The sequence below is a fragment of the Canis aureus genome, unplaced genomic scaffold (assembly GCF_053574225.1).
Source record: "Canis aureus isolate CA01 unplaced genomic scaffold, VMU_Caureus_v.1.0 ptg000125l_RagTag, whole genome shotgun sequence".
Classification (NCBI taxonomy): Eukaryota; Metazoa; Chordata; class Mammalia; order Carnivora; family Canidae; genus Canis; species Canis aureus.
In genome coordinates, this window is record NW_027554439.1 from 17,365 (window position 1) to 31,650 (window position 14,286).

Genomic DNA, 14,286 nt, shown 5'->3' on the forward strand with positions numbered 1-14,286 from the left:
GAATTGGATTCGAAATAAACATGCTAGCCATCATCCCTATCCTCATAAAAAAGTATAATCCACGAGCCATAGAAGCCTCTACAAAATATTTTCTTACACAAGCTACTGCCTCAATATTACTAATAATAGGAGTCACCATTAACCTTCTTTACTCCGGCCAATGAGTAATCTCAAAAATCTCAAACCCCATCGCATCCATCATAATAACCACCGCCCTAACAATAAAACTAGGCCTATCTCCATTCCACTTCTGAGTTCCCGAAGTAGCACAAGGAGTAACACTTATATCAGGAATAATCCTACTAACATGACAAAAAATCGCACCTATATCCATCCTATATCAAATCTCCCCATCAATTAACACCAACCTTCTTATACTAATAGCCCTCGCATCCGTTCTAGTAGGAGGCTGAGGCGGACTAAATCAAACTCAACTACGAAAAATCATAGCATACTCCTCCATTGCCCACATAGGCTGAATAGCCGCTATCATTATTTACAACCCTACAATAATAATCCTAAACTTAACTTTATATATTCTAATAACACTATCTACCTTCATACTATTCATATTAAACTCATCCACCACAACCTTATCCTTATCCCACATATGAAATAAATTTCCCCTAATCACCTCCATAATCTTAATCTTAATATTATCCCTAGGAGGACTACCCCCATTATCTGGCTTCATCCCTAAATGAATAATTATTCAAGAATTAACAAAAAATAACATAATTATTATTCCAACACTAATAGCCATCACCGCTCTACTTAACTTATATTTCTACCTGCGACTCACATATAGCACCGCACTTACCATATTCCCGTCCACAAATAACATAAAAATAAAATGACAATTCGAGTACACAAAAAAGGCAACCCTACTACCCCCCTTAATCATTATCTCAACTATACTACTCCCGCTAACACCTATATTATCAGTCTTGGACTAGGAGTTTAGGTTAGACCAGACCAAGAGCCTTCAAAGCTCTAAGCAAGTGCTATACACTTAACCCCTGACCAAATCACCTCTAAGGGCTGCAAGAATCTATCTTACATCAATTGAATGCAAATCAAACACTTTAATTAAGCTAAGCCCTCCCTAGATTGGTGAGCTTCTACCTCACGAAATTTTAGTTAACAGCTAAATACCCTAGTAACTGGCTTCAATCTACCTTCTCCCGCCGCGTAGAAAAAAAAGGCGGGAGAAGCCCCGGCGGCGTCTAGGCTGCTTCTTTGAATTTGCAATTCAATATGAAAATTCACCACAGAGCTTGGCAAAAAGAGGACTTAAACCTCTATTTTTAGATTTACAGTCTAATGCTTTTATCAGCCATTTTACCTATGTTCATTAACCGATGACTGTTCTCTACTAATCACAAAGATATTGGTACTTTATACTTACTATTTGGAGCATGAGCCGGCATAGTAGGCACTGCCTTGAGCCTCCTCATCCGAGCCGAACTAGGTCAGCCCGGTACTTTACTAGGCGACGATCAAATTTATAACGTCGTCGTAACCGCCCATGCTTTCGTAATAATCTTCTTCATAGTCATGCCCATTATAATTGGGGGCTTTGGAAACTGACTAGTGCCATTAATAATTGGTGCTCCGGACATGGCATTCCCCCGAATAAATAACATGAGCTTCTGACTTCTTCCTCCATCTTTTCTTCTACTATTAGCATCTTCTATGGTAGAAGCAGGTGCAGGAACGGGGTGGACCGTTTACCCCCCACTGGCTGGCAATCTGGCCCATGCAGGAGCATCCGTTGATCTTACAATTTTCTCCTTACATTTAGCCGGAGTCTCTTCTATTTTAGGGGCAATTAATTTCATTACTACTATTATCAACATAAAACCCCCTGCAATATCCCAGTATCAAACCCCCCTATTTGTATGATCAGTACTAATTACAGCAGTTCTACTCCTACTATCCCTGCCTGTACTGGCTGCTGGAATTACAATACTTTTAACAGACCGTAATCTTAATACGACATTTTTCGATCCCGCTGGAGGAGGAGACCCTATCCTATATCAACACTTATTCTGATTCTTCGGACATCCTGAAGTTTACATTCTTATCCTGCCAGGGTTCGGAATAATTTCTCACATTGTCACTTACTACTCAGGGAAAAAAGAGCCTTTCGGCTATATAGGAATAGTATGGGCAATAATATCTATTGGGTTTTTAGGCTTTATCGTATGAGCTCACCATATGTTTACTGTAGGAATAGACGTAGACACACGAGCATACTTCACATCCGCCACTATAATTATCGCTATTCCAACAGGAGTAAAAGTATTTAGTTGACTGGCAACACTTCACGGAGGCAATATTAAATGATCTCCAGCTATGCTATGAGCTTTAGGGTTTATTTTCTTATTCACAGTAGGCGGGCTAACAGGCATTGTCCTAGCTAATTCGTCCTTAGACATCGTTCTTCATGATACGTATTATGTTGTAGCTCATTTTCACTATGTGCTCTCAATGGGAGCAGTTTTTGCCATTATGGGAGGATTTGCCCACTGATTCCCCTTATTCTCAGGTTATACTCTTAACGATACTTGAGCAAAGATTCACTTTACAATTATATTTGTGGGAGTAAATATAACTTTCTTCCCTCAGCATTTCCTAGGTTTATCCGGAATACCTCGTCGGTACTCTGACTATCCAGATGCATATACCACCTGAAATACCGTCTCCTCTATAGGATCGTTTATCTCGCTTACAGCGGTGATGCTTATAATTTTTATAATCTGAGAGGCCTTTGCATCCAAACGAGAAGTTGCTATAGTAGAACTTACTACAACTAATATTGAATGACTACATGGATGTCCCCCTCCATATCACACGTTCGAAGAACCTACATATGTAATCCAAAAATAAGAAAGGAAGGAATCGAACCCCCTAAAATTGGTTTCAAGCCAATGTCATAACCACTATGTCTTTCTCAATCAGGAGGTATTAGTAAAATATTACATAACTTTGTCAAGGTTAAATTATAGGTGAAACCCCTATATACCTCTATGGCGTACCCATTTCAACTCGGATTACAGGACGCAACCTCCCCTATTATAGAGGAGCTACTTCATTTTCATGACCATACACTAATAATTGTATTCTTAATCAGTTCTTTAGTTCTCTACATCATTTCCCTAATATTGACTACAAAATTAACTCATACAAGCACAATAGACGCACAGGAAGTAGAAACAGTATGAACTATCCTACCCGCCATTATCCTAATCCTAATCGCTCTACCTTCCCTCCGAATCCTTTATATAATAGACGAAATCAATAACCCCTCTTTAACCGTGAAAACAATAGGCCACCAATGATACTGAAGCTATGAATATACTGATTATGAAGACTTAAACTTTGACTCCTACATAATCCCAACACAAGAATTAAAGCCAGGAGAACTCCGACTATTAGAAGTAGACAACCGAGTTGTCCTCCCAATAGAAATAACCATCCGAATACTTATTTCTTCAGAAGACGTTTTGCATTCATGAGCTGTTCCATCACTAGGTCTAAAAACTGACGCTATTCCAGGACGACTAAACCAAACCACCCTTATAGCCATACGACCGGGACTGTATTATGGCCAGTGCTCTGAAATCTGCGGATCTAACCATAGCTTTATACCCATTGTTCTTGAAATAGTCCCCCTATCTTATTTTGAAACCTGATCTGCCTTAATAGTATAACCTAGACTAGACTTACTCATTAAGAAGCTATAAAGCATTAACCTTTTAAGTTAAAGACTGGGAGTTTTAACCTCCCCTTAATGAAATGCCACAGCTAGACACATCCACCTGATTTATTATAATCTTTTCAATATTTCTCACCCTCTTCATTCTATTCCAACTAAAAATTTCAAATCACCACTACCCGGAAAACCCAATAACCAAGTCTACTAAAATCACTAGTCAACATAATCCTTGAGAAAACAAATGAACGAAAATTTATTCGCCTCTTTCGCTGCCCCCTCAATAATAGGTCTCCCTATTGTAGTACTGATCGTCATATTCCCTTCCATTTTATTCCCAGCACCCAATCGCCTAATCAATAATCGGTTAATCTCCATTCAGCAATGATTAATTCAATTAACATCAAAACAAATACTAGCAATTCATAATCAAAAGGGACGAACCTGAGCTCTCATACTTATATCACTAATTCTATTCATTGGTTCAACTAACCTACTTGGACTACTACCCCACTCATTTACGCCCACGACACAACTCTCTATAAACCTCGGAATAGCAATCCCCCTATGAGCAGGGACAGTAATTACCGGTTTCCGCTATAAGACCAAAGCATCCTTGGCACACTTTCTACCCCAAGGCACCCCTCTTCCCCTAATTCCAATACTAGTAATCATCGAAACTATTAGTCTATTCATTCAACCCATAGCTCTAGCCGTTCGATTAACCGCCAATATTACTGCAGGACACCTCCTAATCCATTTGATTGGAGGGGCTACCTTAGCTCTTATTAATATTAGCGCGACCACAGCTTTCATCACTTTTATTATTTTAATTCTATTTACGATTCTAGAGTTTGCTGTTGCCTTAATTCAAGCCTATGTCTTTACCTTACTAGTAAGTCTATACTTACATGACAACACCTAATGACCCACCAAACTCACGCTTACCATATAGTTAACCCAAGCCCATGACCGCTAACAGGAGCCCTTTCTGCCCTTCTTATAACATCGGGTCTTATCATATGATTTCACTATAACTCAATATCCCTACTTACATTAGGATTCACAACCAACCTGCTAACCATATACCAGTGATGACGAGATGTGATCCGAGAAGGCACATTCCAAGGACATCACACCCCTATTGTACAAAAAGGACTACGGTACGGAATAGTTCTTTTTATTGTATCAGAAGTATTTTTCTTTGCAGGCTTCTTTTGAGCCTTTTACCATTCCAGCCTAGCCCCTACTCCTGAACTTGGAGGTTGCTGACCTCCCACCGGCATTATTCCTCTTAACCCACTAGAAGTTCCTCTACTCAACACCTCAGTCCTCCTAGCCTCCGGAGTATCTATTACTTGAGCCCATCATAGTTTAATAGAAGGCAATCGTAAACACATACTTCAAGGCCTATTTATTACAATCTCCTTAGGCGTATATTTTACACTATTACAGGCCTCCGAATACTACGAGACATCTTTTACAATCTCCGACGGAGTGTACGGATCTACCTTTTTTATAGCTACTGGGTTTCACGGACTACATGTAATTATTGGCTCCACATTCCTTATCGTGTGCTTTCTCCGACAACTATACTACCACTTCACATCAAACCACCACTTCGGATTTGAAGCCGCTGCATGATATTGACACTTTGTTGATGTAGTCTGACTATTCTTATATGTATCTATTTATTGATGAGGATCCTATTTCTTTAGTATAACTAGTACAATTGACTTCCAATCAGTTAGCTCCAGATCAACCTGGAAAGAAGTAATAAACGTAATACTAACCTTGATAACTAATGTAACCCTAGCGTCCTTACTTGTACTAATCGCATTCTGACTTCCCCAACTAAATATTTATACAGACAAGACAAGCCCCTACGAATGTGGTTTTGACCCCATGGGATCTGCTCGCCTACCTTTCTCTATAAAATTCTTCCTAGTTGCCATCACATTCCTGCTTTTCGACCTAGAAATCGCACTCCTACTCCCACTTCCCTGAGCGTCACAAACCAACAAGTTGACAACAATACTTATCATAGCACTCCTACTAATCTCCCTCCTAGCTGCAAGCCTAGCGTACGAATGAACCGAAAAGGGGCTAGAATGAACCGAATATGATAATTAGTTTAAGCCAAAACAAATGATTTCGACTCATTAGATTATGATTTATCTCATAATTATCATATGTCCATAGTATATATTAATATCTTTCTGGCATTCATTCTTTCTCTAATAGGTATACTTGTTTATCGATCACACCTAATATCATCGCTACTATGCTTAGAGGGCATAATATTATCACTATTTGTAATAATATCTGTAACTATTCTCAACAACCACCTTACATTAGCCAGCATGATACCAATCGTACTACTAGTATTTGCTGCCTGCGAAGCAGCATTAGGACTATCTCTACTAGTTATAGTATCTAACACCTACGGGACTGATTACGTACAAAACCTAAACCTCTTACAATGCTAAAAATTATCATCCCCACTATCATACTGATCCCCCTTACATGAGTATCAAAGCCTAACATAATCTGAATTAACACGACAACATATGGTTTGCTAATCAGCTTAATCAGCTTATTCTACCTGAATCAACCAAATGATAATACATTGAACCCCTCCTTAATATTTTTCTCTGACTCCCTATCAGCACCGCTACTAGCACTTACAACATGACTTCTACCCCTTATACTTATAGCAAGCCAACACCATTTATCAAAAGAACCCTTAACTCGAAAAAAACTATATATTTCAATACTGATTCTTCTCCAGTTGTTCCTAATTATAACTTTCACCGCCTCTGAACTTATCTTCTTTTACATCCTATTTGAGGCAACACTAATCCCAACCCTGATCATTATTACCCGATGGGGGAATCAAACTGAACGACTAAACGCAGGGCTCTACTTCTTATTTTATACTTTAATAGGATCTCTCCCACTCCTAGTAGCTCTCCTTTACATCCACAATTTCATGGGCTCCCTAAATTTTCTCATAATTCAATACTGAATTCAACCTCTGCCAAACTCCTGATCTAATGTTTTCTTATGATTGGCATGCATGATAGCATTCATAGTAAAGATACCTCTATACGGCCTCCACTTGTGACTACCAAAAGCACACGTAGAGGCCCCTATTGCCGGCTCCATGGTACTTGCCGCCGTACTCCTGAAATTAGGAGGCTATGGCATGATACGAATTACAACCCTACTAAACCCCCTGACCAACTTCATAGCGTATCCTTTCATAATATTATCTCTATGAGGCATAATCATAACAAGCTCTATCTGTCTCCGTCAAACAGATCTAAAATCCCTAATTGCATACTCCTCAGTTAGTCATATGGCACTCGTTATTGTAGCGGTTCTTATTCAAACACCATGAAGTTATATAGGTGCAACAGCCCTAATAATTGCCCATGGTTTAACATCCTCGATGCTATTCTGCTTAGCCAACTCCAATTACGAACGAATCCATAGCCGTACTATGATTCTCGCACGAGGACTTCAAACCCTCCTTCCCCTGATAGCAGCCTGATGGTTATTAGCAAGCCTCACAAATCTGGCTCTTCCTCCAACAATTAATCTTATCGGAGAACTATTTGTAGTGATATCCTCATTCTCATGATCCAACATTACTATTATTCTAATAGGAATTAACATCACCATCACTGCCCTATACTCACTTTATATACTAATCACCACACAGCGTGGTAAATATTCCCACCATATCAAAAATATCAAACCGTCATTCACACGAGAAAATGCCCTAATAACCTTGCATCTACTGCCTCTACTCCTCCTATCCCTTAACCCTAAAATTATTCTCGGTCCCATCTACTGTAAGCATAGTTTAACAAAAACATTAGATTGTGAATCTAATAATAAAAGCTCAAACCTTTTTGCTTACCGAAAAAGTACTGCAAGAACTGCTAACTCATGCTCCCATGTATAAGAACATGGCTTTTTCAACTTTTATAGGATAGAAGTAATCCATTGGTCTTAGGAACCAAAAAATTGGTGCAACTCCAAATAAAAGTAATAAATATATTTACTTCATGCATAATCACAGCTCTAGTCATTCTTACTTTGCCCATCATTATAACCTCTACTAAACTCTACAAAAATAAGCTATACCCATACTATGTAAAAACCGCTACTTCTTACGCATTCATAATTAGCATAATTCCCACAATAATATTCATCTACTCAGGACAGGAAACAATTGTTTCAAACTGACATTGAATAACAATCCAGACCATAAAACTATCCATGAGTTTTAAATTAGACTACTTCTCAATAATCTTTGTGCCCGTAGCCCTTTTTGTCACGTGGTCTATTATAGAGTTTTCTATATGATATATACACTCCGATCCTTATATTAACCGATTTTTCAAGTATCTTCTCTTATTTCTTATTACTATAATAGTCTTAGTCACCGCAAACAACATATTCCAACTATTCATTGGCTGAGAAGGAGTTGGCATTATATCATTTTTACTTATTGGATGATGATACGGCCGAACCGATGCAAATACAGCTGCCCTACAAGCTATCCTCTATAACCGTATTGGAGATGTAGGCTTCATTATAACCATAGCATGGTTTCTATTGAACTTAAACACATGAGACCTTCAACAAATCTTTATTACAACAAACGATAATTTTAATTTGCCGCTACTTGGCTTACTATTAGCAGCTACCGGTAAATCTGCTCAATTCGGCTTACATCCCTGACTCCCCTCAGCCATAGAAGGCCCCACTCCTGTATCAGCCCTACTTCACTCAAGCACAATAGTTGTAGCAGGAGTATTTCTTCTTATCCGCTTTCATCCACTAATAGAGCATAATCAAACTATTCAAACCCTCACTTTATGCTTAGGGGCTATTACTACACTATTTACTGCAATCTGCGCTCTTACACAGAACGATATCAAAAAAATTGTAGCGTTCTCTACCTCAAGCCAACTAGGCCTAATAATAGTAACAATTGGCATTAACCAGCCTTACCTAGCCTTCTTACACATCTGCACTCACGCATTTTTTAAAGCTATGTTATTCATATGTTCAGGGTCAATTATCCACAGCCTAAACGATGAACAAGACATTCGAAAGATAGGTGGCCTATTTAAAGTCCTTCCCTTCACCACAACTTCCCTGATTGTCGGAAGCCTCGCATTAACAGGCATACCTTTCCTTACAGGATTCTACTCCAAAGACCTGATCATCGAGTCCGCTAACACGTCGAATACCAACGCCTGAGCCCTCTTAATTACACTCGTTGCCACATCCCTAACCGCTGCCTACAGCACCCGAATTATATTCTTCGCTCTACTAGGCCAGCCCCGCTTCTCCCCTATAATCCTTATCAACGAGAATAATCCTCTCCTAATTAACTCTATTAAACGACTCCTTATCGGAAGTGTATTTGCAGGATACATTATCTCCCACAGCATCACACCCACCACCATCCCACAGATAACTATGCCTCATTATCTAAAAATGATAGCCCTTGCAGTAACTATCTTGGGTTTCATCCTGGCACTAGAACTAAACCTTACCATACAAGGACTCAAATTTAACTATCCATCTAATTACTTTAAATTTTCCACCCTCCTTGGCTATTATCCAACCATTATGCACCGCCTCACACCTAAAACAAGTTTAACCATCAGCCAGAAATCAGCATCTATACTTCTGGACTCCATCTGACTAGAAAACATCCTACCCAAATCAATCTCGTATTTCCAAATAAAATCTTCTACCCTTATTTCAAATCAAAAGGGTCTCATCAAGCTCTATTTCCTATCGTTCATACTAACTATAATTCTCAGCCTACTAATCCTTAATTACCACGGGTAACTTCCATGATAACCAACACACCAGTTAACAGCGACCAACCTGTAACAATCACCAACCAGGTTCCATAACTATATAAAGCCGCAATACCCATAGCCTCTTCACTAAAAAACCCAGAGTCCCCCGTATCATAAATTACCCAATCCCCTATTCCATTAAACTTTAATACTACCTCCACCTCATCATCCTTCAAAATATAGCAAGCAGTCAACAACTCAGACAATAGACCAGTAATAAAAGCCGCTAGAACAGCCTTATTTGAAACTCACACCTCAGGGTATTGCTCAGTAGCCATAGCAGTTGTATAACCAAATACTACTAATATACCCCCCAAATAAATTAAAAACACTATCAGCCCTAAAAAAGAACCCCCAAAATTCAGAACAATCGCACAACCAATCCCACCGCTAATAATTAGCACAAGCCCACCATAAATAGGAGATGGTTTAGTGGCAAAACCCACAAAACTCATCACAAAAACGATACTTAAAATAAATACAATGTATGTTATCATTATTCCTACATGGAATTTAACCATGACTAATGACATGAAAAATCATCGTTGTATTTCAACTATAAGAACATTAATGACCAACATTCGAAAAACCCACCCACTAGCCAAAATTGTCAACAATTCATTCATTGACCTCCCAGCGCCATCTAACATCTCTGCTTGATGGAATTTCGGGTCCTTATTAGGAGTATGCTTGATTCTACAGATTCTAACAGGTTTATTTCTAGCTATACACTACACATCGGACACGGCCACAGCTTTTTCATCGGTCACCCACATCTGTCGAGACGTTAACTACGGCTGAATTATCCGCTATATACATGCAAATGGCGCTTCCATATTCTTCATCTGCCTATTCATACATGTGGGACGAGGCCTATACTATGGATCCTATGTATTCATAGAAACATGAAACATTGGAATTGTACTACTATTCGCAACCATAGCCACAGCATTCATAGGCTATGTACTGCCGTGAGGACAAATATCATTTTGAGGGGCAACTGTAATCACTAACCTTCTCTCCGCCATCCCCTATATCGGAACCAACTTAGTAGAGTGAATCTGAGGTGGCTTCTCAGTAGACAAAGCAACCTTAACACGATTCTTTGCATTTCATTTTATCTTTCCATTCATCATCGCAGCTCTAGCAATAGTACACCTCCTATTTCTACACGAAACCGGATCCAACAACCCCTCAGGAATCACATCAGACTCAGACAAAATTCCGTTTCACCCCTACTACACAATTAAAGATATCCTAGGAATCCTACTCCTGCTCCTAGTCTTAATATCACTAGTTTTATTTTCACCAGACCTATTAGGAGATCCAGACAACTACACCCCTGCAAACCCCCTAAACACCCCTCCACATATCAAACCTGAATGATACTTCCTATTCGCCTATGCCATCCTACGATCTATCCCTAATAAATTAGGAGGTGTACTCGCCCTAGTATTCTCCATCCTAATTTTAGCATTCATTCCATTCCTCCACACATCTAAGCAACGCAGTATAATATTCCGACCCCTCAGCCAATGCCTATTCTGACTTTTAGTCGCCGATCTTCTCACTTTAACTTGGATTGGAGGACAGCCAGTTGAACACCCTTTCATCATTATCGGACAGGTCGCCTCAATTCTATATTTCACCATCCTATTGATTCTAATGCCAACAATTAGCGTTATCGAAAATAATCTTCTAAAATGAAGAGTCTTTGTAGTATAATCATTACCTTGGTCTTGTAAACCAAAAATGGAGAGTAGTCGCCCTCCCTAAGACTCAAGGAAGAAGCTCTTGCTCCACCATCAGCACCCAAAGCTGAAATTCTTCTTAAACTATTCCCTGACACCCCCTACATTCATATATTGGACCACCTCTACTGTGCTATGTCAGTATCTCCAAAAAATCCTTCTTTCCCTCCCCTATGTACGTCGTGCATTAATGGCTTGCCCCATGCATATAAGCATGTACATGATATTATATCTTTACATAGGACATGTCTAGTCCAATTCCACAACCCATTGATCCTCAACAGTAACTAGATGCATATCACTTAGTCCAATAAGGGCTTAATCACCATGCCTCGAGAAACCATCAATCCTTGCCTGTAATGTCACTCTTCTCGCTCCGGGCCCATGCTAATGTGGGGGTTACTATCATGAAACTATACCTGGCATCTGGTTCTTACCTCAGGGCCATGACTCTATTTATTCCAATCCTACTAATTCTCGCAAATGGGACATCTCGATGGACTAGTGACTAATCAGCCCATGATCACACATAACTGTGGTGTCATGCATTTGGTATCTTTTATTTTTAGGGGGGGAATCTGCTATCACTCATCTATGACCGCAACGGCACTAACTCTAACTTATCTTCTGCTCTCAGGGAATATGCCCGTCGCGGCCCTAATGCAGTCAAATAACTTGTAGCTGGACTTATTCATTATCATTTATCAACTCACGCATAAAATCAAGGTGCTATTCAGTCAATGGTTTCAGGACATATAATTCTAGGACACACGTGTGTACACGTACGTACACGTGTGTACACGTACGTACACGTGTGTACACGTACGTACACGTGTGTACACGTACGTACACGTGTGTACACGTACGTACACGTGTGTACACGTACGTACACGTACGTACACGTACGTACACGTACGTACACGTGTGTACACGTACGTACACGTGTGTACACGTACGTACACGTGTGTACACGTACGTACACGTGTGTACACGTACGTACACGTGTGTACACGTACGTACACGTGTGTACACGTACGTACACGCGCAAGACATTAAGTTAACTTATACAAACCCCCCTTACCCCCCATAAACTCATGTCATCTATTATACACTTATTTATGTCCTGCCAAACCCCAAAAACAGGACTAAGTGCATACAATACTCACAAGCTTTATTTAAATTGTATACAAATGTATTGCTACTCTAGTTAACTTAACACAACAGTCTTACACGCATTCGATCTCGTGGTCTATCTATAGATAGCATCCCCTTTTTTTTTCCTCTCATATTTACTATGTATTTTATTTATTATACACACTACAATTTCAGTATAAGTTAATGTAGCTTAATTAATAAAGCAAGGCACTGAAAATGCCAAGATGAGTCGCACGACTCCATAAACACAAAGGTTTGGTCCTAGCCTTCCTATTAGTTCTTAGTAGACTTACACATGCAAGTCTCCACGCCCCAGTGAGAATGCCCTTAAAATCAGCAGTGATCTAAAGGAGCAGGTATCAAGCACACTCTTAAGTAGCTCATAACACCTTGCTAAGCCACACCCCCACGGGATACAGCAGTGATAAAAATTAAGCCATAAACGAAAGTTTGACTAAGCCATACTAAAAAGGGTTGGTAAATTTCGTGCCAGCCACCGCGGTCATACGATTAACCCAAACTAATAGGCCCACGGCGTAAAGCGGGTTTAAGATACCTTTGCACTAAAGTTAAAACTTAACTAAGCCGTAAAAAGCTACAGTTACCATAAAATAGACCACGAAAGTGACTTTATAATAATCTGACTACACGATAGCTAAGACCCAAACTGGGATTAGATACCCCACTATGCTTAGCCCTAAACATAGATAATTTTACAACAAAATAATTCGCCAGAGGACTACTAGCAATAGCTTAAAACTCAAAGGACTTGGCGGTGCTTTATATCCCTCTAGAGGAGCCTGTTCTATAATCGATAAACCCCGATAAACCTCACCACCCTTTGCTAATTCAGTCTATATACCGCCATCTTCAGCAAACCCTCAAAAGGTAGAATAGTAAGCACAATCATTTTACATAAAAAAGTTAGGTCAAGGTGTAACTTATGGGGTGGGAAGAAATGGGCTACATTTTCTACCCAAGAACATTCCACGAACGTTTTTATGAAATTAAAAACTGAAGGAGGATTTAGTAGTAAATTAAGAATAGAGAGCTTAATTGAATAGGGCCATGAAGCACGCACACCCGCCCGTCACCCTCCTCAAGTAATAAGACACAACCATAACCATATTAACTTAACTAAGACACAAGAGGAGACAAGTCGTAACAAGGTAAGCATACCGGAAGGTGTGCTTGGATTAATCAAAGTGTAGCTTAACTAAAGCGTCTGGCCTACACCCAGAAGATTTCATTACTTATGACCACTTTGAACAAAAGCTAGCCCAACTAACCCCAAACTTAAGTATCACAGACATATAAAGTAAAACATTTAGTTAAATAATAAAAGTATAGGAGATAGAAATTTTAATTGGAGCGATAGAGATAGTACCGTAAGGGAATGATGAAAGACATCTTAACAGTATTAAACAGCAAAGATTACCCCTTTTACCTTTTGCATAATGAACTAGCCAGAAACGACTTAACAAAGAGAACTTAAGCTAAGCTCCCCGAAACCAGACGAGCTACCCATAAACAATCTAAAAGGATCAACTCATCTATGTAGCAAAATAGTGAGAAGATTTGTGGGTAGAGGTGAAAAGCCTAACGAGCCTGGTGATAGCTGGTTGCCCACAAACAGAATTTTAGTTCAACTTTAAATTTACCTAAAAAAAACAAAATTTTAATGTAAATTTAAAATATAGTCTAAGAAGGTACAGCTTCTTAGAATCAGGATACAACCTTTATTAGAGAGTATATACTAACATCACCA

General features: G+C 39.3%; 1 pseudogene; it reads left to right on the plus strand.

The window, feature by feature from the left end:
* The first annotated feature begins 12,766 nt into the window (after positions 1-12,766).
* LOC144309609 (18S ribosomal RNA) lies at positions 12,767-13,720 on the plus strand (annotated as a pseudogene).
* The last annotated feature ends 566 nt before the right edge of the window (positions 13,721-14,286 follow it).